This window comes from Balaenoptera borealis (genome assembly GCF_965194805.1).
Source record: "Balaenoptera borealis genome assembly, chromosome: 16".
NCBI classification, from domain to species: Eukaryota; Metazoa; Chordata; class Mammalia; order Artiodactyla; family Balaenopteridae; genus Balaenoptera; species Balaenoptera borealis.
This window is the reverse complement of record NC_138872.1, coordinates 75,943,070-75,968,696: the sequence shown is the minus strand read 5'-3', so window position 1 is coordinate 75,968,696 and position 25,627 is coordinate 75,943,070. Positions and strand designations below refer to the sequence as shown.

The following is a 25,627-nucleotide window of genomic DNA, read 5'->3' as shown; positions in this document are numbered from 1 at the left end:
GAACTACTAAAGTAATGTGTGTGACCTGCTTAGCGCAAGAGCCGGGCCCAAGTTAGTGCTTAATAAATGTTCCCTATTGGCAAGTGTCGGGGTAGTAGCGCCTCATTCAGGGGTTTTTGTTGTCAGTGGTGGTAGTGGTGGGTTTGGGTTTTTCGATTTTATGTCTTATTGTTTTTGTATTTTCTCTTAAAAAAAATTGTAGAATGGCATCTCTTAAAAATCTGCAGCAGACAGTACTTAAGGTCTGCTCTGCAGGGCCTTTCATTGTGGGCATGGTGACAAACTGGCTTTAAGTGACAGAGCATCGTTAAGTGAGGCTGGCTGTGCTGTTGGTGACAGCCCCGCCCTGTTTGGGGGATGGGGAGTGGGTGTGGACGTCACTGGGAGAGGACGGTAGCTGACGAGTGAAGACCTCCGGCCTGCTGTGACACGTTCCCCAGTGACTTATTTCCCCCCTTTTTCTGACTCATTTCTCTCCCATCCCCCTCCTTTCCTCCTCTTCCCTCTCCCCACCACCCTCAACACCCCCTCCCAGCCAGCCCTCCCTAGCGTCTTCCGGCACTGGGGATGTTGCATAAAGGGAAAATACGGCATGTTTACAGAGAGGGTTTTCAAGAAGTGTTAATTTAATATGCTAAAGTGTTCCCTTCAGCATTTTACCTTTCTTGTTGTTTTCACAAAACAGCCAGGACTACATAATGAGCCCAGGGCTGTGCCCTCTGGTAGCGTGGTGGCTCATTACCCACTGGCGGCCTCCATCCGCCCTCACGGCTGCATGGGGAGCCATTACGGTCATGATGGAAATCTCAGAAGCCGTTACCAAGATGCAACAGAGGGCCTGCTGCAGACAGCCTAATGGACTCATTCGTAATTGGGAGAGGGAAATGAGTTAGCGAGCTGGGGCCGGTTTTGATGAGAGTGGAAGTGCGCATGCTAAATGTGATAAATGAATAGGAATGTGTGTTTGCGCAGTGGGCTCTACAAGGCTTTCCATCTCTCCCGGGGATTGGAGGCGTGCTGACAAGCCGTGAGGAGCGAGGAGGAAAGGGCTCGGGGGAGGCAGGCGAGACTCAAGGAGAGTAGCTAAGGAGAAATCGGTGAGGAAAACTAACGGCAGTAAAATCCAAGGAAATGACTGCATCTGCCATGGAAGTAGTAATTAGGAAGCATTTGGTGTGCGTGTCTTTAACCATTAAAATAGGGACGAGGAGGAGCCCTGGCGCTTGTTGTGGGAAACGGGGTGGGGGGTGGGGGCTGTGAAGTTCCGAGAGGGAAGCCCTTTCAGGGAGCGTCCTCGGACCTGGTGGTCCACACAGATCCTGCCAGCTCCACGCAGAGCTCATTCCTGAATCACCGCGAGAGCCCTCTCTCCCAAGAGCCACTGGAGATCCCGCAATGGCAAGGCCCTAAAGGCCCAGAGGCAGCCATTGCGCAAGGGAAGGAGCCCAGGCTGGGGGTGCCACACCACCAGTGCATCTAGGCCAGAAGGCTTCCTGCCCTGGGGGGCTGGAGAGTCACCTCGTAAGCCCCCATGCCCAGCTCTCCAAGCTGAGGAGTGCTGGCTGCAAGCATAGACACACACGGGGCTGATTTCCAAAACCCGGCATTTCCTTCTGTTTGTCAGTCAGCTCCCAAGATTTCAGCAGCCGGGTGGAGAGAGTGCCCCAGGCGTCCCCAAGGGCAGCCCGGGCCTTTGTTGCCTCTCAGGCTGCGGTGGTCTGTTGACCGGGAATCCCCAATCTGTCTGAGACCATGTCCTTCTTGGAACTGTCCTTGTTTTACTTGTTTTCTCTGCCATGTAGCTCCTCAGCTCTATTCTAACCTCCAGACTCTGGTGTCCTTTCCCATAAGTCAGACCTTCGTGTCCCTAGAGCTGCAGCCTTAGTGTGTCCCTTTCTCCCAGCGACCTGCTGTCCTCAGCCTTTCTCTGGATCTCACTTTTCCTCTTGGGGCAGCCTGATTTAAGCCTTCGGGGTTGTCCTAGCTCTCAGGGCTCTTCCTGCTCCCAAACATTGTCATCGCTTTGCCCAGGAAGACCTTTCAGCCTTTCTAAACAGCCTGAGGGAAAACATGTAATCCTTCAGGGAAGAAGGAAGCACTGGAGCCAATTAATTGAGCCCCGGCCCGGGGCTGGCAGAGCACCTTACTGAGGTAAGAGGCCAAGCGGGTTGTCTCCAGCCCTCAGTCCCACCTCTGTCCCAGGGGCACCCTCTCCCCATAACATTCCCAAGTACGTAGGAAAACTTTCCATTTTCTTCACCAACCACGAGAAGATTTCTAATTAGCTCTCTAATGGGATGATGATGGTCCTGTTCGGCAAAATTTAATTGACAGCCTGTGCGGTTGATCACATGATTGATCCCACCTCTCTCTGAAAATGAGCCTGAGGAAACCAGCCAAAAAACACAGATACACTGAGACCCCAAACAGCTCAATCCGGGAGAAAGCAATCAATCCATAGAACGAGGCTGAGAAACACTATCAAATATTATAAGCTGAAGGAAGTTATTGAAAAAACACGAAGTGTGGTTCTGATTTTCCTAGATGTCATGGAAAGGGGACAGCTGAATGGATGCCTTTGACTACTAGCAGAAGCATATCATGGCATCAGGAGAAACTGACTTTTTCCCAGCCAGTGTCTGCTGTTAAATATACCATCAGTTATGCTGTCAACGTCCCTTAAACCAAGAGCCTCATCAGACACTCCCATCGATATTAGAAGATCGAGATTGTCTATGAAGAGCTATTGCTTAGATGTCCTTTAGTAAAAGCCGCCCCCCCGCCCCGACCCGTGTCAGCCCTGGACTAAGCCCTAAGAGACTAAGAGACTATAAAATTCAAGGGCCTGCTGTGCCCATACTCTCATTCTAGTGAGGCAGACCTGAACCTGGATAACTAGTTCAGTTACATAGACAGTAACAGAGGGTTTGGAAAACACACAAGAAGTCATCAACCGGTTTGACAAATATTTACTGAGTACATGATGTAGAGCAGACACTGACCTAATCACTGGAGACAGAGCAATACATAAGTGGCATGGTCCCTGTCCTCATGAAGCTTACGGTCTAATTCTGACCCAAGGGGAAGGAAGAAGATCCAGGTGGGAGACAAGGGGAGGTGGCATTTGAGGTGGGCTGTGAAGCTAGAAGTTCATTGGAAATCAACAGGAATGAGATATCCAGGAAAATCCCAAATATTTGGAAATTAAACAGATTTCTAAATATGGGTCAAAGAGGAAATTACAAGGGAAATTTGAAAACACTTTAAACTGAATGGTAGTAAGAATACTACGTATCAAAGTCTGTGGGTTGCAACTAAAGTAGTGCTCAGAGAGGAATTGATGGTTTTAAATGCTTATATTAGAGTAGAAGAAAAGTCCAAAATCAATGACCTAGGTTCCACTGTGAGAAGGTCGGAAAAGGACACAGATAAACCCAAAATGAGAAGGAAGGAAATAATAAAGAAAACAGCAGAAATTATAGAAATGGGAAACAGACAGTTGAGAGAAAACCTTAGCTAGACTGAACAAGGGGGGGAAAACACACCAATACCAATATATCAAGAATGAAAAAGATGTTATCAGTACAGGTCTTACAGACATTTAAAGAATAATCAGGATGGGAGTTCAACAAGCAGAAATGGAGAGCATGAAGTCCAAATAACAAGAGTTGCTAGTTATATGTGGGTTTGGAGGGGCGTGGGAAGAGGGACTTGGCATAGATGACAGTGAGGCTAGAAATTTCGCTTGGAATCGGGTACTAACCAGAATTGTCGCTTTCTGCAATGACCCAGGGCCCGTGTTCACGGTCCCACTCCCTGCTCCTTACAGCACAGTTCCTGATGCATAGGTTCGGATGTGCTCTTTGACCATTAGATTCTGAAACCGAGGACAAGTCACCACATGGGCCATAATACCCTGCTTTCAGGGCACCTGAACTTCCTCAAAACTTTTTTGCACATGGGACATTTTTGGCCAGTAAATAACTCTAAGAGATCTGAGTCTGCCACCCCCAGAATATGAGGAGACTTTGTTTCTCCCCTCCCAAACTATTAGCTCCTTGTCAGTTGGGCTCACAGATTTCAGAAATGATCTGATGCCATCCTAAGACCATGCTATCATCCTTGCCATGATTTATATGCTTCTGAAAATGGGACTCTTTTTTTAAGATGAGTCTGAATGTTCATAGCAGAAGATGCTTGTCAAAGCCTAGCTGCTCACTTACAGCTTCCGAGTCAACAGGAGCCCACCCAACACCTAAGAGAGTGGGGTGGTGGCATGGGCAGGCTTTCATCTACCTGCGCCACGAGTCTGTGGACAAGGCCCCAAGCTGCTCAGCCTTTCACATGCACGAGTCCTGGCTTGTCTCTGCTGCTTTGTGGTGGAACTGGTCCTCCCTTGCTCTCTCTTTCTCCTCTGCCCCAGTATCCACCTGAGAGGCGATGTTTCATCGTAGCGAAGACCATAGACTCTGGAGGCAGACTCTGTGGTCCTGAGCAACTTACCTTCCCTCTACGCCCCTCAATTTATCATCTGTACTGTGAGCAAATTGAGAGCGGCTCACTCATAGGGTGGTGGTGAGGAGTTAAATGACTTCACATACTTAAGAGGGGCCTAGGAGTGCGGGCGGGAAGGGTCACAGCGGGTGAGTGTGCCCTGTATGCTAAGTTGAGGGGCAGGGCTCCGGGCACCTGTGTCTTTATTTACCTGAGTATCCTTGTGCCCAAGAGAGCAAGGCATTCAGTAGCAAATTTAAACACACACACACACACACACACACACACACACACACACACCGTGACAGGTTGACACCTGGTAAGTGCGGGAAGTGTTAGGAAATCTCAGGCTTGGCTGTGGGGCTCTTGGATCCCTCGGGTTAATTACCCTGGCGGTCCTCTGTTGGTGGGAAGCTCCACGCTGTCCCTCCCACTGTTGACCCCAAGTACCCTGGGTTGGACAGCAGCAGTTTGGTCAGGAGTCCCTGCCCTGCTGGGGCTGGTGTGCATTGACCCTCAGTTAAGACTGAGGCTCTTGTGGGGTCCTCCAACCTTCTGAGACAGTAGATTTCACGAACTGGAAGCTTTCCCCTTCCCTAAAATAGCCAGGTGCTGGTTGCTTGTGCTATGACATCGGTGCAGGCAAGAGAGGAATATCTTGAAAGGGCAGAAAAACTGGACAAGGATGGGGAAGAAGAGGGAGGAGAAGAAGCCCTCATGTGGGACTTTGATCTCCTCAGGTGAGAGTGAGTCAGGCACTTGTGTTCGACCTGACATTTTCAGAACATTCTCACGTGCATTATCTTACCAGTTCCTTACTACAAGTTTGGGAGCAAGGGATGGCCTAAGTTGGTATTTGCACTGGAAATGAAAAGGCTAGAGCCCAGGAAGGCCAAAGGGCGTGCTCAAGGTCACATGGCTACTTCCAGACACGTTGGGGACCGGAGCCCAGAGGTGCTGCCTCTCGGAACTCCCCCTCAGGGGAGTGTGGAAAGTCGCCGTGAACCACCATCGGAGCAAACTGCACGCCCCACTCTTGGCAAAAGGACGGGCCTGGCTCATAGCAAGACCAGCGCCGAGCGCTCTGGGACCCTGCTGACACCGCGTTTGAAACTCCGCCAGGGAAGAGGAATGTCCTGGAAGTTTAGCCCTCTGTTGGCTGTTTCTGAGAGAGCGTTGTTCTCCGATGCTGGATTTAATGAATAAATTATAATAACTTTTGCCTTTTTATCCTTGTCGTGCGTGTTTATCTGCCCTCCCCATGTAATTTCCCTCTCCCCTTCTACATACGGTATTTCTTTTCAGGCCACTGAATTTTTTTTTTTTTTTGAAAGCACTCCTTCTCATTAATTGCTGATAAAGATGCATATACCTCCTTGTTCTGCGTTTGTAAGTGTATGTGCTCAGAGCCGGGAACTCAGGGAGGAATGTGCGGAAGAGGGTATGTTTACACTTCCAAGGGGAGGTGACTCTTAGGAGCTGAGAAATGGAAAGGGAAAATGGTACATGACCCCTGGTGGTATGTGAACTCCTTAGGGGATAGGAGGTGTCTTGCCTGCCTGTCTCCGGCACTGGAATAGGAGCTTACCTGCTGTAGCACGGAAGTGCATCTGTGGAATCCATGTATCCATGAGCAGGCTGGGTGGCTGAGGGGCTGGATGACCAAATGAATGGTTGGAGAGATTGATGCTAAAGCATCAAAGTCAAGTCTCATTTGGCTGGTGGTGTGAGGGAGTCTTTACAATTACTCCTCCTCTGGATTTCATTACAATATTTTGTCTCAGATTTATTCTGCCCAATTCTCAGGATTTCTTTATGTTCTTAGTGGGAAAAGTTGATTCTGTTATTTTTATGAAACATACTCTTTTCCCCCAAGTGCTCCATCAGTGTAACCATGATTGAGAGATCGGAGTAAACTCCAGGAGGAGAGTTAACAAAGCGTAAGAATAGCCTGAATGTGACTTCTAATATGCAATCTTTAGGTTTTCTACTCTTTCTACTGGTTTATTAAATAACCTTTCTTGGAAGGTCTACTAATTCCTTTGAGAAAAGATACTTATTTTACATTGTGTTATAATATACTAAGCACTGTTATTACTAGGATGTTTTTGAGAGACAGGGAACAGTCTTTAGAACTGAGATACAGTTCTAGGAAATTAAATAAAATCCACTGACCAGAAAGAAATGTAACATGATAGGGCAGGAGAAGAAATAGTCTCTGCCCAAAATATCAACCATGAAAATAGTAAGGATTTATGTGCAGCAAATCCTGAAGTTAGAATTTAAAATAAATAAATGGAAAGGATGGTATGATTTGAAATCAGCTTCCACTTTGAACTAGGCATTCAAGACTCAGAATAAAAATGGTCCTCTTCATTGCAGAACTGATCTTTGTAGCCAATGCCTCATCTCCACCAAGAGCACTTTATTTGAGAATCAAGGGAAGTCATTGCTAAGAAAGCTTGTCTTCTTAAACCATGAGTGACTTTCAAAGAAACAAATATCAAATTGGGAAATCCCTGCTAACCTTTCCCTTCAGAGTCTAGGTTTGGGTGTGTGTGTGTGTGTGTGTGTGTGTGTGTGTATACTTTTTTTTTTTTTTTCCTCAAAATTAATAGTAGTCAGACTCTGATAGAGTATTCCTTCTTTTTACCACTCTTGAAAAGCATAGTGCGCCTCAGGTTGATTCAGCCAGTAAACGGTCAACTTCCTAAAGAGATTGTTTGGGATTCGTGACGAAGAAAATGCCAGGATCTGGGTGCTGTAGAGATCAGAGCCGTGATCAGAACCAGAAGGGGGGTTAGGACTGTCCCCGACTTTCTTCCTCTTCTGATGAGCTCCCCGCATCCCCACTGCCCTCTCCCACCCTTGACCCTTCAGTCCCACCAGCTGCTGTTTTTCCTTTCTCTGTAGCCTCCCACTCAAGGCCACTGCAGAGAACAGGCTGAAGGCTCTTGTATTCCCTGAAGTGATTCATTGCTTAGTAGGAACTTCACTAAACTTCCCAATTGGATTTTTCTTGGTTTTGAAAATCAAACAGAGTTCAGAAAGTAAACATCCCAGGTAGACATCCCAGCCCAAAGCAGAGGAAAAATGTCTCATGTTAAATGTTTTGGCACAGAACAGAATTTATGAGCATTTTCAATGTTTTGATTTTTTTCCCCCAGTCACTGTTATTCCTTACCCCACCCCCAGAGTTAGGTGTGGAGAGAGTATGTTGGCTGGTTTCCATGGTGACACCGAAGAAAAGTCATTTTTTAAAGTAGGTTTCTACTGTGTTATTTCACATGCATGAAACATCAACATCTACGCTGTGTGGCTGTTACCCCCAAACGCGAAGACATATAAATGGCTGGAGGATTTTATATAAATAGACAAGTGGGGGTGATGTTTTCCTTGGTCTCGCGCCGACCCTAGTAACAAAAGTCTCTCAGTTACCCAGGGCACCTGGCCTGGAGCAAGGGAACAGTTCTGCTCAGTGTTAAACAACCTTCTCTCCTATGAATACCATTGAAAAAAAAAAAAAAAAACCACAGCTCGCATTTAAAGTCCACCCCCTCCAACTAAAAAGTAGTGCTCAGATGAGAAGTTCCCAAATAACCAGAATTTTCAAAGCTTAATCTGTGTTTTCAGTCTAACTTACTTGATCAACCACTGCAAATACCCCCTTATCTGTCCAAGGAGTCATCTAGAACCTTCCTGCCCCAGGAAACACGCAGTTGCCGCCAGCCTCTCGGAGAGATGAGGTTAGGAAAGCCGAACTTTTAATAGCAGAAGTTTGGTAAAGCTCTCGCCTCTCCTCTGCCACCCCAACTCGCCTGCAGAGTTTTGAAGTGGAAGAGCATAGATAAACTGTCTCATTGTTTCCCTTACATGTCACCATGATGTACTTGTTACATTCTGTAACTGAGAATATACTTGGTTTGGGGAAGAGTAAAATGGACAGCACTGCCTTATCTTTGGAGAATAGTATCATCTTGCATGTGGAGAGTGCCTTTAACTTTTCCAAGTTCTCTCTTGCATGTGAACTTTCTAATAATAGTGGAAGATAGTTTTTTCTTGGTATACTCTTCTTGTTTTAAAGCTACGGGGACAGAAGTCTAGTTTGCCCAGCATGTGAGGAACGAAGCCGAGTTGAGAATTCAGAACCCATGATTTCCCCCCAAAGCTTATGTTACTAATCCTGCACTTGGTGTCTTCCAGACAGCCGGTCTGCTCAGATACAAGGTGAGCAAGTACAAGATCACAGATATCTGGGACTGGGTCTCAGACACACTCAGACCGTCAGGAGGAGTTCATTCTTTAGTTATCAAATAGTTATTGAGCACCTGCTACATGCTGCATGCTGCTTTAGACAGCAGTGGCCACAACAGCCAAGAATCCCTACGTTCCAGTGTGGGGAGGGGCAGATGACGAACGAGTGAGTAAAATGCATACTGTGTCAGAGGATAAGCGCTAGAGAGAAAATAAAGCAGGAAGGTGGGGGAGTGCTTGCAGTCTTAAATAGGGCGGCCAGAGAAGGTCTTTCCAAGGGAGACATTTGAACAAAGAGCTGAAGGTGCTAAAGGAGTGAGATTTGAGGATCTGGGGGGAGAGAAATCCAGGCAAAGAGAAAGGGTGGGGAGTGTGGGAAGCTGCACATATCGCTTTCCTTAAGTCTGCAGATGGCGGGCCTGTACTTGCTGCATGTGCTTGTATTCATGAGTGTATTGTCTGTTTGAAAACTTTTCTCAAATTCTGAGCTTGGTACATGGCTTTAATTTCTGCGGTAATGACTTCCTGCGCCTGGGGAGCTCTTTAATAGGTGCATTCGGAAAGTTGTAATCATTAGGCCTGGGTTGGTGTCGTATTACCTACGTGGAAAAAGCAGAATTGCTTTGGCACTGATTGGATCTTGGGGTGGTGAGTCTATTTTCTTGGTTTTTAATGCAGATCATTGAAAACATGTCAGGGCCCTGATCTCAAGTGTTTCTCTTAAATAGGGAGAATCATGTTTTTACATGCAGGGGGTACAGGAAGGGACTTGGGCTGGAGGGGGTGGGCAGAAGGGCTCTTATATTTTAAATGCCAGTCAGCTGCAACCACTAGTTATCTGGAGCCTGTTCAGACTCATTTGGAGAACAGTTGAATTTTTAAAGTGCCTTTTGATTCTCTCTTTCATTTATTTTAACTGATCTGCTGGGATTAGGAGCTTGGTAGGGGAACACCAGCATGCTTGCCAAAATGTGTGAATAATTAGAGCTCTGATGATGTGTGCCAGATAGAAGGGGAGCATTCACACTTCTGATTAGATTCAGCTAAATGCAGTTGTAAATCACTGCCGCCCCAGTCACGGAGCCCCATCAGGAGTTAGCAGGGGAGGGGGCTGGGGGGCAGTGAGGGGACGAGGGGCTGCCCCAAGGCACGGGGTGCGGAAGAGGAGGGAGAGCAGGACGGCTCCAGCGGCAGCAGCCAGAGCGACGATAATTCTGGCATCTCTCTTCCAGTTCGGGTCTATCATCTTGAGTCTTGCTGGGCACCAAGCTGGCGGCCATCTTGACAAACGTGGATAAGAGGTCGCTGTTCTCTGGACACTCAGTCTCAGGGGAGGTGAATGAACAACTGTTGAGCTGTGCGATCAGTGTGTCAGAAGGACGGACACCAGACCGAGAGACCCCGGGGGAAGAAGGGGGTCTGCAGAAGGGAAAGGAGCAGAGAGAGTTGTATTTCCTTCTCAGAGAAAAGGTGAAGCTTCAGAGAGCTCAGCAAGGTGAATTAGTGGTTAGAGGAACTCCAAGCTAAGGGAACAGCATGTGCAAAGGCACAGGTGTAAAGGGGCTTCTCTTAGTCTTGGCGTGACGTCCATTGTGGCTGGAGGCGGGGAACAGGACAGGGCAGAAGGATGGGCGATGAGACTTGCAAAGTAGATGGGGCTAGACTATGAAGGGGCTTTAGTGCTCATTTAGAAAGTTCCTTTTCAAACTGCAGATCACTCCAGATGTCCTGATTCAGCCCTGACAAAGGGCCGGTGTCCCACCCCAGTGAGAGAACCTGCTTTAGTCACAGTCATTGATGGGAATGTGTTGGTCTTCTTTACATACATTAGGGCAGGAGAAAGAAATGCAGGGAATCACCACTCTCACGAGTGGGGAGCCTTTGGAGGTTAGTAAGAGGAAGAACGAAACAGAAGGTGGTTAACTTAAGAAGGAGGGTACCCGGCAGAAGCTGTGGTGTAGGATTATCAGTTTGTGGGGTGAGCCTGGATTGGATGTAGATGGGAGGTTATGGTCAAGGTCTGAACAAAGATGATGGTAGAAGGAATCCACGTCAAGAGAGATTTCAGAGTGGAATCAAATAGGGCCTGTTGGGGAGGACTCCATCTGTGTGCTGGGTTCCTTGGTGAGCTGAATGGGGCCCTGTCAGAACCTTGCGGTGGTCCTAGTGGTACACTAATCTTTCCTGATTAGTATGGAACGCTATAGCCAAAGACACAGCGTCCTGCAAAAAGCAGACAGTGAGTATATGTTTTAAAGACTGGCCCGAGGTCTGGAATCCTGGCAGTTTCCTAATCACATCCACACTTTTTCTCCCTCTGCTACACCACTGTTAGGCTCCCCACTCCCCCGTGTTGCTAAAGGGTAGTGGTGGTCTTTAAAAAAATCCTACTCGCCTCTCACTCCGTAAGCACATCACAGCCCATGAGACGCTGTCTCTGGTCCCTCTCTCCATCCTGTTCTTTGAAGAGTGGCTCACTTTCTCTGTCTTGATAATGTAACAAGATGCTCTGAAATGAACTAGCAGCTTGAGGTGGGCGTAAAAGCCCAGGAAAAGGAATGCAGGGGAAATGCGACAGAATGGCATGAAACCCAAAGCAAATGGTAGAAATGAGCAACACATGGCGAATGTGGAACAGAGAGAAAAGCATAAAAATCACAACCACATCTGACATCTCTTGAAATGGCGAGAAACAGAGGAAACAACACATGTGGTTCTCTTCAAGTCAGAAAGATTCCTCTTCACCATTCCATGATGGTGTGAAGGAGACTCTTTTGGAAGACTTGAACCCTTTTCAAGTTGTTCTACCAGGGCTTTTATTTCTTCCGCTTTGGCCAGTAAGTTCAGACACTCAGGGAAATGCTTAGCCTTTTGCACCTTTTCCAGGCACAGAATAATAGACTAAATCGATGCTTTCCTAAGTCCGTGTCAAAGAAAATAATTTGAGGTGTGAGGAGAGAAAATCTAGAACTACTTTTTCTACTTACGTTTATCTTACTCTTTTAGATTTATTTATTATGTATATGTTTTAGAAATAGTAGAGTGGTGTATGATTACAGTGTATAAATAAGTGAAAATATATTGGCAGAGTTAAGCGATTGGTTTTTCTGTTTGTTGCCCCTTTTGGGGGGCACATGATCAATGTGCAAACCATCAGGGTAGTTACCAGGGTTACTAGTTGGGGTTGGGGACAAGAAGAATGCTCTAGAATTATGTGTTTCCTTATGGAAACAGGCGAGTTACCCGGATGGTCTGTTTCCTTCGAGCCTACAGGATAGCCTGTCAGGTCCTCTTAGAGCCTCAAATGCTCCAAATCTGTAGTCAGAACCCAGAGAAAAGGAAGTTCCCCAAGAATCCTTTGGACAAGAGATGGCCACATTTATTTAGCCTGTAATCAGTTGCAGAGCTGCACTCACAGGTGGCAAAACACGGTCAGAAGTCACCCTCAGGGACCCTCGCCCTCATAGGCCTGACTCCTTCACTGCCCTTCCCCCAGTGTTGCTGTCACTGTTGGGGGTGCAGGGTGTTTGTGCCGGGTTGTCTCACCCCCCAGCACCCTCCTCCAGGCCACGGTGTGCAAGGGTGCTGTGGTGTTGTGAGCCTTGCCCGTGACAGCGCTCTGAACACCAAGAGAGCCATAAACATGACACGTAATCGCTACAGCCAAACTAGAGCCAGGAACGCTGTGCTACGCTTGGGTGCTCTTTACCTTTCTCGCAGCCATCAGCTTTTCTTTTCTCTTTTTCCAGACTTAAACTCCAACCCAGCTCAGCCTCAGAAATCCCATTAGTGTTGGAGAAGCAGATGGCACAGGGGCGCCCTTCACTTGGGTTGTGAGCCGTGTCTCCACAGCTCAGGGCCTCACCCTCCCACCCCACCACCCAGGCTCTCTCTCTGGGGAGTATCCTCCCCATTCCTTCCTCATCTGCTAGACCTCTGCCCCTAGGCAGCCTGTTCCGAAACGATGCGTCTCTTGTAGGGATGTGTTCTGGTGAGAACAGAAAGACTCTCCTCACCTCGTTGCAGACAGCTGTGCAGCAGGACCCTCACCTCCAGCTGCAAGTGCTTCTCGTCAGCAGCTTATGAACAGCCTCGGGCTCCCTTTTTCCCGGCTTCCTCTCCAACCGTGTTTATCACACAGCTCCATCTTAACGGTGATCTTTCTAGATGTTAGACAAAGATAGAGCTCTTGTGTAAGAACACACCATCAGCAACAAATGGAAGATATTATCCGTTCAGGTTGTCAGTTGCCCCGTTTCTGTCTTATTGAAATAGGAGATGGACCACATCTGTTTGAAATCAGTGGAGTGAAATAGTAGCTGGTGAGTAGAGTCCTGAAGGCAGTGGGCCATGATGGGATCCAGGGTCTCCTTCTATTGGAAGGGCTTTCCCCACAGCTCCCAGTGGTGCTTGTAGAACTCAGGCTCTCAAGAATGTTTTGTGTCTCCTGCAGAGAAGTAGTGATGGAAGCGGTTCGCGTGAAGAGGTCACTACTCTCAAAGAGCTTGGTTTAGAGGAGTCAGGTGACGTGTGGTAGGAAGGGCCCATCACCCCTCGTGCTGAGTGCTCAACCTCTCACCAGTTGTGAGCTTTTGGGAGGTTCCCTTTCAGGAAAAGCACTGAGAGCAAATATCTCAGGGATGGCATGGTCTTGTTGTTTTGTTTTTTTTTTTGCTTTTTAAAAAAAATTTTTATTGGAGTATAGTTGATTTACAATGTTAGTTTCTGCTGTACAGCAAAGTGAATCAGTTATACATATACATATATCCACTCTTTTTTAGATTCTTTTCCCATATAGGTCATTACAGAGTATTGAGTAGAGTTCCCTGTGCTATACGGCAGGCCCTTATTAGTTATCTATTTTATATATAGTAGTGTGTATACGTCAGTCCCATTTTATCCCTCCCCCCCACCCCACTTTCCCCCCAATGACCATAAGTTTGTTTTCTACATCTGTAACTCTATTTCTGTTTTGTAAATAAGTTCATTTGTAGCATTTTTTTAGATTCCACATTCAAGCGATGTCATATGATATTTGTCTTTCTCTGTCTGACTGAACTTCACTCAGTATGACAATCTCTAGGTCCATCCATGTTGCTGCAAATGGCATTATTTCGTTCTTTTTTATGGCTGAGTAATATTCCATTGTATATATGTACGACATCTTCTTTATCTACTCTCTGTCGATGGACATTTAGGTTGCTTCCATGTCTTAGCTATTATAAATAGTGCTGCAATGAACATTGGGGTGCATGTATCGTTTTGAATTATGGTTTTCTCTGGATATATGTCCAGGAGTGGGATTGCAGGATCATATGGTAGCTGTATTTTTAGTTTTTTGAGGAACCTCCCTACTATTCTCCACAATGGCTGTACCAATTTACATTCCCACCAACAGTGCAGGAGGGTTCCCTTTTCTCCACACCCTCTCTAGCATTTATTGTTTGTAGATTCTCTGATGATGGCCATTCTGACCGGTATGAAGTGATACCTCATTGTAGTTTTGATTTGCATTTCTCTAATAATTAGTGATGTTGAACACCTTTTCATGTGCTTTTTGGCTATCGGCATGGTCTTGTTCTGAAGTGGATGTGTTTTGTGAGTGAAGGATTCAGGAAGCAGCCAAGGAAGATGTGATCTTTTCTCAAGATCCTCTGTACTCTCCATTCTTTGTCAGCGAGGGAGTTACTGGCATGGGTGGGGCCATCCCCACACGTCACAAGACACTTAGCAACACTGCTCTGCCCGTTAAATGCCAGGAGCTCTCGCCATCACCTTGACACCTGAAACACGGCTCCCACATTTCCAAGTGCTCCCTGAGGAGAGGTGAGGGAAGAGGGAGAGCCCAGGGGACAGAGGGGCAGCCTTCTTTCTGTAGACTGGGTGCGGCCAACCCATTATTTCACTCAGAATCCTGACTAAATTGTTCAACACATTTTTTTAAATTTATTTATTTTTGGCTGCATTGGGTCTTTGTTGCTGCACGTGGCTTTCTCTAGTTGCGGTGAGCGGGGGCTACTCTTCGTTGCGGTGCGCGGGCTTCTCATTGCGGTGGCTTCTCTTGTTGCGGAGCACAGGCTCTAGAGCGCAGGCTCAGTAGTTGTGGCGCACGGGCTTCGTTGCTCCGCGGCATGTGGGGATCTTCCCAGACCAGGGATTGAACCCATGTCCCCTGCGTTGGCAGGCGGATTCTTAACCACTGCGCCACCAGGGAAGTCCCCGTTCAACACAATTTGGAAAGAGAAGAAACGTTGGTCCTCAAAGGAGGTACCTGACCCTGGTCCAGTACGTTGTCACGTGTTAACCCAACTACACCAGCCATTTATGCATCTGTTTGTGTCACTGAATAGTAACAGTGCAGTGAGACTTCCACATTTTAGGTCTGGAACTAGATTTACAAGTCAGTAGACTGTAGTGCGAGTCTGCGTGTTTATGATGATCCATGTGTGGGACACAGACAGTTTGAAAATTGGCCCAAATGCAGAGAACATTTTCACTACCAACAACACTACCAACAAAGAATTACTTTTTAAGAACACATTTCTTTTTTCTTTTTTTTCAAATTTTACACCGACCATCCCCCCTCTGCTACACAATCGAGATTGCTTGTTTGTTGAACTTAGCTGGCAATGACTTTATAATGAGAACAAAACCTATTTTGAAATTTTCAGTCTGAGATTTTCATTAATTTGAGGTCATGAATTTTTTTTTGAATTTTATTTTTTTTTTACAGCAGGTTCTTATTAGTTATCCATTTTATACATCTTAGTGTATACATGTCCATCCCAATCTCCCAGTTCATCCCACCACCACCACCACCCACCCCCCCCCGCTACTTTCCCCCCTTGGTGTCCATATGTTTGTTCTCTACATCTGTGTCTCTATTTCTGCCCTGCAAACCTGTTCATCTGTACCATTTTTCTAGGTTCCACATATATGCGTTAATATACAATATTTGTTTTTCTCTTTCTGACGAGAAGTCATGAATTTTAAGCTCTGTTATAAAGATCTTTTAATGCTTTCCTCTGTATTTAGACATTTTCTCATCTGCCCCTTTGCATGTTGCTGTACGAAGGTTGAGTACATAGATTTGTCGTAAATTAAATATTAAAGCTTTATAGACGGTTTTATTTCTTTAGGTTTGTTCTCCCTCCTCCAGCTCCTAATAGCCTCATGCACAGGCTTTAAAGGGAGGCAAGTTTAGAGAATTTTAATGCAGAGCGTTTACGGGAATGGGTCGAGGGGAGCTGCACTGACCCCGTATCACACCTTTGCCACACAATCGCAGGCTTCTGTTGAAACTATTCTGGAAGATATCTGTTCTCCCCAGAAGCTGTCCTGCATTGTCAGTGAAAAGGTATTAGGTGCAGGTGTCAAACATGACTAATGAGGCATGAGGAGTCGACAGCAAAATAACAGAGATTAGAGGTACAGAGGACTTGTGACTGAAGTGTGAATAGCAGTGTAGATGTGTGACTGACACAAAAAAGAGGGAGATGGGCTCGGAGGAGCAGTACCTATCATGCTTGTGCGAAGGATGGGCAATTTCAATTACTGGATTGATATCTCCTCATACGCTGTAGCGGGTGAGAAAAAACAGTCTCAGTTGTTTTTTCTCTTTAAATGATGAGCTTCCTGCAAGTGTTCAGGCTTGGCAACAAAATTCCCAAAATCTTCTAAGACAAGCCAGAGTCATCTTTTGCTGTTTTTCAGATTCACACAACTTGTTTTATTGTCAGAAAGGACGGGACGTATTTTGCTCATTAACTTTCCTTGTCATCAGGACATCATGGTAATAGTGCTGTGTCCACGGGTGTACACTTCCCTCCAAGCTAATCAAGTTGTATACATTAATTGCGCACAGCTTTATGTGTGAAAGAGAGACAGTGCAGTGTTCTCCTACTCAGGGGCCCACAAGGGCTCTGATTGGTGTATTGTGCCTTCCTGAAGCCTGTATTCTAAATGAAGGAGACCAAGAAAACAAATCAAAGAACAGTACCATTAGGTGTGTCAAAGGCTACACCTGAGTAGAGCGACACACTGCAGCAGTTGGGAGATTCCAAGGGAGCTAGCAGGGCCCAAGGCTCAAACTCCAGTGAATCACGTGACTTCGGGGCGTTGTTTTCTCTAGTGGCTCTGCAGAGTCTGACTCTGGGCCTTCACCCCATCGGTGCTCACTGAATGACAATCATTGTATTTTTATTTGTTCATTAGCCTCAGGGGAGACTACCAAAGAGATGAATTTTAAGAACTGCCTTGTTGGATAAGAAGCAGGCGTCTAGGCAAGAAGGAAGAGAGAAGCAGAAGCAAAATGAAACCAGGTGGGGGATGCTTTCCTCCCCCCCCCCCCCCCCCCCCCGGTCCTTTTTGCCAGTTCTCCCAGAGCAGAGAAGGAGATGAAGTTAATGTGAAGAATGTTGATCCTCTTAAAAGCGGCTCCAAACGATAGACCCAGGACAGGTTTCTAAACAGCTGTGATTCAGATTAGAGGCAGGGACTTGATGTATTGCCCCCATTAGAAAGTGTCCTAATGGAAAGGGCCTGCACTTCTCTGGGTCCCATCTGAATTAAACAATTGGAGTATTTTAAATCAAGGGTCATAAGTGTCAACAAGATGAAGAGCTTTGCCTCTTGATTAAAAGAGGCCTATAAGTTACTTAGGAAGTCCTTGCTGGCGCGAGCTGCACGTGCTGACTCTTCTGAAGCACTGTTTGTGTATTTTGGGTTTTTTTTTTTTAACTTTAGTGAAGTATAGTTGATTTACAATGTTGTGTTTAATTTCTGCTGTATGAAGCATCATTACACCCAGGGTAAGTCCAGCTGTTGTCCCGAGGAGAGAGCAGGAAACTGAGACTAAAAATGCAGCTGGAGAATTTAAATCACACACTCTTGGGGAGAATTGAACCCACGGACCATGGGGTTCGGGAGCAGTAGTGCCTCTCAGATTTCTCTGCCGAATTATCCCCCTGGCAGGGATCACATAATCCCGAGCAGGCTGGGATGGGAACCCAAGTGGTCCACTTCCATTTCATAACACATTTGTGTTTGCCTCAGTGTCAGTAATGTCTCAGTTACCTGTCAGGTTAATTACCAACCCCTCCTTCCCAGTCTTAAAGTCACGCTCCAGGACCAGACACTGCCCTTGAAATTGGTGTCCCTCCAGGCATACCGCTTTGCACCCAGTTTGAGAAGCACTGGCACAGCAGAAGCCCCCAGAGCCCCACGTGCAGTCTTGCGTCCAGCAGAGTCCCTCGAGTGTCCTTTTCACCCCTTGGCCTGAAGATAATGCTGAAGTCACAGTCCTAGTGGAAGGCTGCAGACTTGCCAAGAATAAAAGGAGAACGGGGGGCGGGGTGCGCAGGGGGAGAGCAGAGCCTCAGCAGCAGTAGTGAGGGCGACGGCGTCTGGAGCAAGAGGCAACAGATGTCTCTAGGTAGATGCCCTTATGGCAACTCTTCTGGAGAGAGAGGAAAATCCCAGTAATAATAACAGGGTTACAACAAATGAAAATTGGAAAATAAACAGATGGAACATGCCTCATAGTTTAGCTTTTATCATCAGTAATTCTGAGTCTGCAAGTGAATATGGCTAACTGTAGTCGAAACCATCTGCCTTTCACTTTAAGATCCTGTGTGGAATCCTATTCTCCACCCAGGGGAGAGTGGGGGGAGGCGGGAGAGGGAGGAAGAGGGGGAGAGAATCATTATTCTCAGCTGTCCTGTGAAAACAAACATGTGATCGCACCTCGTGGAAAGGTCAAGTGCAGATGGACACCATCCATCTCTAGAGACTGAAGTCAGCAGACGTCACCCACTGTGCTCTTTCCGGGCTTGGGAGGACCCCTTCTGGCTGCCCTTCTGATTTCAAGTGTAAGCGCCTTAAAGGCAGGCTCCCTGTTTCTTCTCACAGTCTGGGATGGGCATCCGGTGTTTAATCTCTACGGGGAGGATTAACTCAACTCAATGCATGGTGCTCCCAGCCCCTGCTGCGTTCCCCTCTGTCTTTCAAGTATTTTGGAGGCTTAGCTGTGGTCCCAAACTGTGCTGTGGGTATGGAATGCCACGAGAGGATGCGAAAGAGATCTTCCTGCCACAGGGAGTTAGAATCTGGTGAAACTGGAATCTCCAAGACAGGAGGCTGCTGATTCTGGGTGATTACCAACCCAAATCAAACCTTGTCTTAATCACCCACTTTTTGAAAATTAGCTTTTTATTCAGAAGGCGGTTATCATCACAGCCTTAAGGAAATACATTTAAATGGCAGGTCACCCACAAACTCAACTTTAGCCTGTTGTACCTCACATGCCCCCTTTCCCTAGACTAACCTGAGAAACATAGAATGAAGCTTTCATCACTTAGTAAATTGTTTCATCAAGAAGACTATATGTGAGGTGCAGATGAGTGTGGAATTTTTTTGGTTTTTTTAACATGACAGCAGCTGGCTTTTTTATTGAGCTTTCCTGAACATTAAAAAAATAGATAACTAAAACATAAAAACCAACCCAAAATATCTAAGGGGGGTTTCTGAGAAGTATGTGTGTGTATGCACATGGGCATGTGTGTCCACAAATACCAAGGTATTCCAAAAACTTTTAATTTTTTAAGTGTTGACTACTGTTTGTTCATACCCCAGTGGTGTTAACAAGCAGTGGATTGTTAGTGACAATCACACTGTCTCCAGCACTTCCAGCAGAGGCTTGATTTAATCGAAGAGCTGTCCTTTATTATTCCGTTGCGCAGTTCCAGGGGGGTAGCTAACTGATCAAGCTCTGGCTCCTGGGAGCAGGGGGCTTTTTTTTTTGTTGTTGCTATGTCTAAATCCTCAATACAAATTGCAGTATTTCTGGGCTCCCAGCGGGACCCATTAGAGCCTGTGGGGCATTAACGATCATTAATAGTGCTGTCAGAGAGGAAGGGGATGGGGGAGGGAAGGCAAGAAAGGGAGGAAGACGGGAGGGAGAGGAGGGGGGTGCAGAAGAGTAGCCAGGGAGTTGTGTAGCTTTTTCAGAAATGGAAAATTAATACATCTGCTTTGTTCATAGTACCCAATGTTTGATGTGTGTTAGCAGGTATCTTTAATTAGGTAGGTTAGTACCAGCCAAGTATTTACTTCCCTGTATTGAAATCCTTCATGTGGCTCAAATCCCACTTCCCCTTCCTCATCCTTTTCCCTACCTCCCCAGTGTCTTCCTCTCCCCAAGTCAGTCTTAAATCTCCAACTCCAAAAATGAAGCAGAAGGGGACTGAGGAGTGGGGAGAGTGATTCCCTTCAAAACAGCACACACACACACACACACACACACACACACACACGTTACAGCTGTAATTTACTACCTTGCCTGTGATATCCCATTAACTGTGATTCCTTTTAAAGTGTTTAAATGTATAGTAATCAGGTAGAAATGTTTTAATCACTTACTAACAAGCTTCCTTACCAGGGCTGTGAAGAGAGGCTTAGGTATTAATTAGGATAACATGCTAATGTTTGCATTTTAGGTCTGCTACTATTGTGAGCCAGAGGACCCTGACCTGGGGTCCTGTTCAAAACTAAAGCCTTTTTCAAGAATCTTCCTTCTCTCAGAACCCCATGTCTATACCAGGCTGACTCACCTTTGCTTCCTTAGGGTTGTATGTTTTCCTCCTGTCTCTTCATTTTCCCTTTGAATCTCAGGTTCTTGAATTCTAATCTTCTATCATATTCCCAAGCCACAGAGAGGAATTTTTCTGAACTAATAATAAGTATGCCTTACTTGTCCCTTCCTTTCTCCACCCCGCACTGCGTGCCCATGAAGTACCAAACACTGTGCTTGACACAGGGACTGCAGTGGAGAGGAGGAAAACCAGAGCATTCTTCCTGCCCTCACGGAGCTTCTGCTGTGGCGGGGGAAGAATCCCACGGAGTCGTGTAGAATCACAACAGTGGGGCACAGCAGAGGCACAGGGGCTATGAGAAATTGTAAGGCATTCTGACCCAGGGAAGGTTGGGGGAAATTTCCTACGGAAGCTCCAGGTGAGTGGGATAAAGGAAAAGCAGGTTCGCAATTACTTTGTTCTAGATACCATACTATGTGAGGCGTTTTTCCATGAACGAACTCAGCTGATCCTTACACCAAGCCGAGAGCATAAGGAGGGTTCTCCAATTTACAGATGAGGCCACTAAGGTTTAGAGGAAGATGAGCTGCCTGTCGTATCCAGTGTAAGCCCACAGCACAGCTCCTGGCTAAGTGACCCCGGGTGCGGAGAGCTTGGCCCTTGGAAGGTAACTATTCCATTTTCTCTTTTTCACCTCTTTTGGCATCTTTGAGCCCAGATAAGCCAGGCTGACTGGCTGAGCCATTTAGCTCTCACGGAGGCCTCAGAGTGGTGGTGTGTGCTGCACACGTGGCAGGGACAAATGCCTGGCTTGCTGGGGCTTCGCAAGTTAGGCAAGACAGATACAAGAGAAGCGAGTAGGACCCTCAGTCCGTGGTCTCCAGTGTGGAAGAAATGCCACATTTCTTTGCCTCCTTCAATTTTCTGCTTGCAACAGCACTCCTGAAGGGAACTTGAACTTGAGTAACTCCTGGTGCTACATCAGGGTTGTGCCCGGGGCCAGTGTCCTACCACTTGCCAAAGGATTTTTTTTTTTTTTTTAAGAGACTTTAAATTTATTTATTTATTTATTTATTTTTGGCTGTGTTGGGTCTTCGTTTCTGCGCGAGGGCTTTCTCTAGTTGCGGCGAGCGGGGGCCACTCTTCATCGCGGTGCGCGGGCCTCTCACTGTCGCGGCCTCTCTTGTTACGGAGCACAGGCTCCAGACGCGCAGGCTCAGTAGTTGTGGCTCACGGGCCCAGTTGCTCCGCGACACGCGGGATCCTCCCAGACCAGGGCTCGAACCCGTGTCCCCTGCGTTGATAGGCAGATTCTCAACCACTGCACCACTAGGGAAGCCCCCTGCCAAAGGATTTTGAAGTCTGGAAGTCCTCTGTGCTCTGCGTCCCCCAGCTCACTATCAGGACACTGCTCATCCCAGTCCGCACGAACACGCCGGGAGCCGGGGATGGCTGTCCTTCCTAGGGTCTTGCTTCCTCCTGTGGGCTGCCCCCAGAAAAGGGCCCGAGTCCCTGGTGCTCTGAAAACAGCCGTCTCCATCCTGGGCGAATCTTTTTCTAGTCTTAGTGAAGCCCCTCCCCATATCTCAGGCACTAGCCTTCTGGCCTCAAACTTGATCTTCCTTGTTCAAATAGATTTTGGTGGCCTTTAAACTCAGCGCCAGAATTATTAGCAATGGAAGAAACCTAGCTTCCTTTTCCTCTAGAATAAAGTGTGGGGAAACACTTTCATTCCTTGTTTCCAGTAACACAGTGGTTCTCAAAGTGTGGTCCAGGTATTCAGGGGGCAGGAATCCTTAAGACCCTTTCAGGAATTCCACAAGGCCCAAACTACTTTCGTTGTAATATGGCATTATTTGCCTTTTTCACCTACCCTCATTCTCTCACATGTAGAGACATTCTCTTTCATGTACAGTAGAGTTTTCCAGACATGTGATTGAAACAAATTGAACGCAAAAGCAGATATGAGAATCCAGGTGTCTTCTACTAAAACAGACATAAGATTTGCAAAAATGTAAAATAATGCTACTCTTCTCACTAATTTTTTAATTCTGGAAAATATAGTTATTTTTAATAAAAGTATAATTATTTTTATTAAAATATGTTTTTGTTAAAGTGTGATAGGTTTATTTTTTAATGAATTAATAGACATTTTACAATCTTTTCAGTTTTAATTTTTAATAAGATAACTATCAGTAGATATAACACACATAAACAGTAGCTTTTTAGAAGCCCTCAAAAAAGAGCGTAAAGGGGTCCTGAGGCCAAAACATAGAAAGGGAAGAAAAACCAGAACAGTCAAATTTCCGTATAAAACCAGCCTTGCCACATTGATAATTTCCAATTTGGATTGTGTCATCCAATGAGAGGAGGAGTTATTTGGACACTTTTGCCTTTCTTTCTCCTTTTTTCTTCTTCAAATCTGAAGAGTCCATCAGAAAATAGCCCCCTAAACCCAGGTAATCACACACCCCAGTTTCCCTGGCACAGTCCCAGCTCGTGTATGTCTTTTGTGCCAGCATAATAAGAGCTCCCCCTTTGGCTCTCAAAGGTGTCCCAGTTTGGTTGATAAATTATAGGTCAGCCTACCTGAACCCCCCTCAACTTCATGAGCTTATACATGACAAAGTAACATACCAATCTTTCTGTAATTCGGAGAGTTAAGAAGGAGCTCCCTTTGGATCGATCGGCAGGATGTGGCGGGCGGGGTGCGTTTCTCTGTGACCTTCCTCGTCCAGCTCTGAGTGTGGGGCTCCGTGCGGCTCTCTCAGCTGGCCGCTGGGAGTCAGCCCTTCACCTTTAAGGTAGCGGTGAGACAGTGGGCCACGTGCTCAGAGAGCTCAGCAGCAGCTAGCAGTGCAGATGACCCCCATATTCATTTGATATTGGCGACACAGAGGCGTTTGCAGGGCTTTTTCTGGACGTTGCTAAGCCTGCTGAGTCTAAGATTTCAAATGCTGTTTTGAGCTACTTGATTCAGAGGTGAAGCCAGACCACTTGGAGAGAAGCGTGAAATTCTTTGGAGTTCTTCAACTCACTTGTGACTCTATAAAAATTATCCAGGGCTCAGAAGCAAGGAAGCAGGTGACGACGACGCTTCAAATGGCCCTCCTGCCTCCACGGCCCCTTGCAGATCAGGGGCTGAGGCAGCCCATGAAGCCTTCTTTCCTTCCCCCTCCTCAGTGGGAAAATGTCCGTTGCTTCTCATAATGTTAGCTTCCAAGATTTGGGGTGTACTTGAAATACCCACCCCCCACAACAGAAGGCCGAGATCCTTGTTAAACAGGAAACCTCTCTCTCTCAGGTTCTGGGCCCAGGAGCACGGAAATTGGAATTCTTTTAAATTGACCATATGGTTAGTTCTGTGGCTTTGTGAAGCTATAAATCAGTGGAGGTGTAACCCAGCAGAAATGTCACCAGAGGAAATAATTTCCTTTGGCTTTTCCTCTTGTTACTTTCCAAAACTCACTTCTACAAAAAAAAAAAAAATTTAACCCATGCAGCTTTTACTATATTATAGACATTGGTGTGAGGTAAGGGAGGCCACACAGTCTTGGACAAGTGAGCAGGGGTCAGGCGGATCCAACAGTTTCAGCCACGTTCTGAGAGCTCGCAATTTGGCTTTTGCTGGTGCCAGCAATTACAAAAGAGGCCTACTCAGCTTTAAGCACTCAAGTGTTGATGGACAAAGTGCTAGTTTAACAGATCTGTGTAATGGGGAACAGGTGAATAAATACAGAATTAGTGCGCCCTTCACAGTAACAGCCTTATTATCACATGTTATGCGGGGTTTTTGCCTCCATTTGACAACTTGGGTCGTGTAAAAATTTTTAAGTAACACAACATGGAGGAAACCCTTCATAACAAAGAATTGAAACAATTAATTAAGATTTATAAAATCTCTGGGCGGCTGTGATCTGTCAACCAAAGTGGCTATTTCTGATCAGGTCCACAGCCTCCTAAATGAATAAATGGAGAAACAGCCCCAGAAGCCACAGCCTCCATAAGAAGCACAATTGTTGTCCATAACTGGAGACAGCAAAAGCCTGCGTACAAAGAGCATTCCATTAGGAGGGTGAGAATGTAATAAAGGGACAGTTTTGAGTCTGCCCAGCCTGGAAGGCGTGTTACTTATCCTCCCACCCTCAACACGATGCGCACACCCGAAGCCAACCACACGGATGAAGCTTACTCCGCTCGTAAATGGTTGCTGTAATCCACCTTTTGCTCGTAGGGGAGTGTTTTAGTCCTGGCCTAACGCCCTTATTAAAAGGAAGCACTATTGAGGAAGAGGTCATCTACTTTTCCTTTGAATCGCCCTACAATTTATTGATTTGTTTTATAATTTTTAAACTATATAAATCATGTCCTCCACACATATCCTTTTGAAAGTTGCTTTCTTAGCAACACATTGTGTTTTAGATGTTTATTTTAAGTAGAGCTCCAGTTTATTTTAACTGCTGTGTATTACTTCATGGTACGGATAAACCATGCTTTATTAATCCTCCTGTTGGTGGATATTTAGAGTGTCTCCCATTTTTAGTAGTATGAAGAATTCTGTAATGAACCAGGGTTTCTTTATATCAAGGATCGGATGGGCAGGGTCCTAAGGTGTGGGCAGCTTGACCTGACTGCTTATTGCTAGTTGCTATCTACAGCGGTTGTATCTGTTTCCACATCCTGAAAGCGTGTGAGAGTTCCCTTTGCCCGCGTCTTGTGCAACAATTTACTCTCAATAGACATTGGAATATTTGCCTGATGGGTATAAAATCCTGTCTCACTATTACTATAATTTGGATTTTCCCAATTACTAGTGAAATTGAGCATCTTTTTACATATCTATAGGCTATTCAACATATTGATGTATTTTGCCTATTTTTTAAATTAGTTTGCTTGAATTTTTTTTTTTTTTTTGTCCTTTAGAGTTTTTTGTATAATCTGGGTAGAATTTGTTTTTTCAGTTATGTACTTTGTAACCGTTCACTGTTTCCTTTATTCTTTTTGTAGAGTAGCAGAAGATGTAGCCAAATAGGCAAGTTGGAAGCTCTAAGGGAAAGAGTCTTGTGGGTGACGCGCAGGACCGGAGAATCTCTCCTGTAGGCAGTGGGGAGCCATTGCCGGGTATCAGAATGAGTATAAATAACGGTCAGATTCCCTTTAGGAAGAAAAGTATAGCAGCAGAACAAAGTATGCATTAAGGAGAGGAGAGACTAAAGAAAGTGATGCCGATTAAGAGGCTTTTTGCAAGAATCCAGGTGAAAAATAATGAGGGTGTGACCCAAACCATG

The 25,627-nt window shown here is 46.1% G+C and overlaps 1 protein-coding gene and 1 long non-coding RNA gene across 8 annotated transcripts in view; one reads left to right on the top strand and one right to left on the bottom strand.

The window, feature by feature from the left end:
• Nucleotides 1-25,627, top strand: part of AUTS2 (activator of transcription and developmental regulator AUTS2) — a 1,115,781-nt gene that overhangs the window by 842,686 nt on the left and 247,468 nt on the right. The gene's annotated exons all lie outside the window — the stretch shown is intronic.
• Nucleotides 1-25,627, bottom strand: part of LOC309612679 — a 531,617-nt gene that overhangs the window by 499,245 nt on the left and 6,745 nt on the right. The window contains exons 1-4 of one of the 3 annotated variants that reach the window (XR_014235330.1): nt 22,977-25,627; nt 22,213-22,325; nt 20,358-21,633; nt 12,063-18,205 (exon numbers count right to left, since the gene is read on the bottom strand). The exon at nt 22,977-25,627 is cut by the window's right edge and continues 6,745 nt beyond it. This is a non-coding gene — a long non-coding RNA (uncharacterized lncRNA). The other 2 variants (XR_014235331.1, XR_014235329.1) reach the window with 2 other exon arrangements.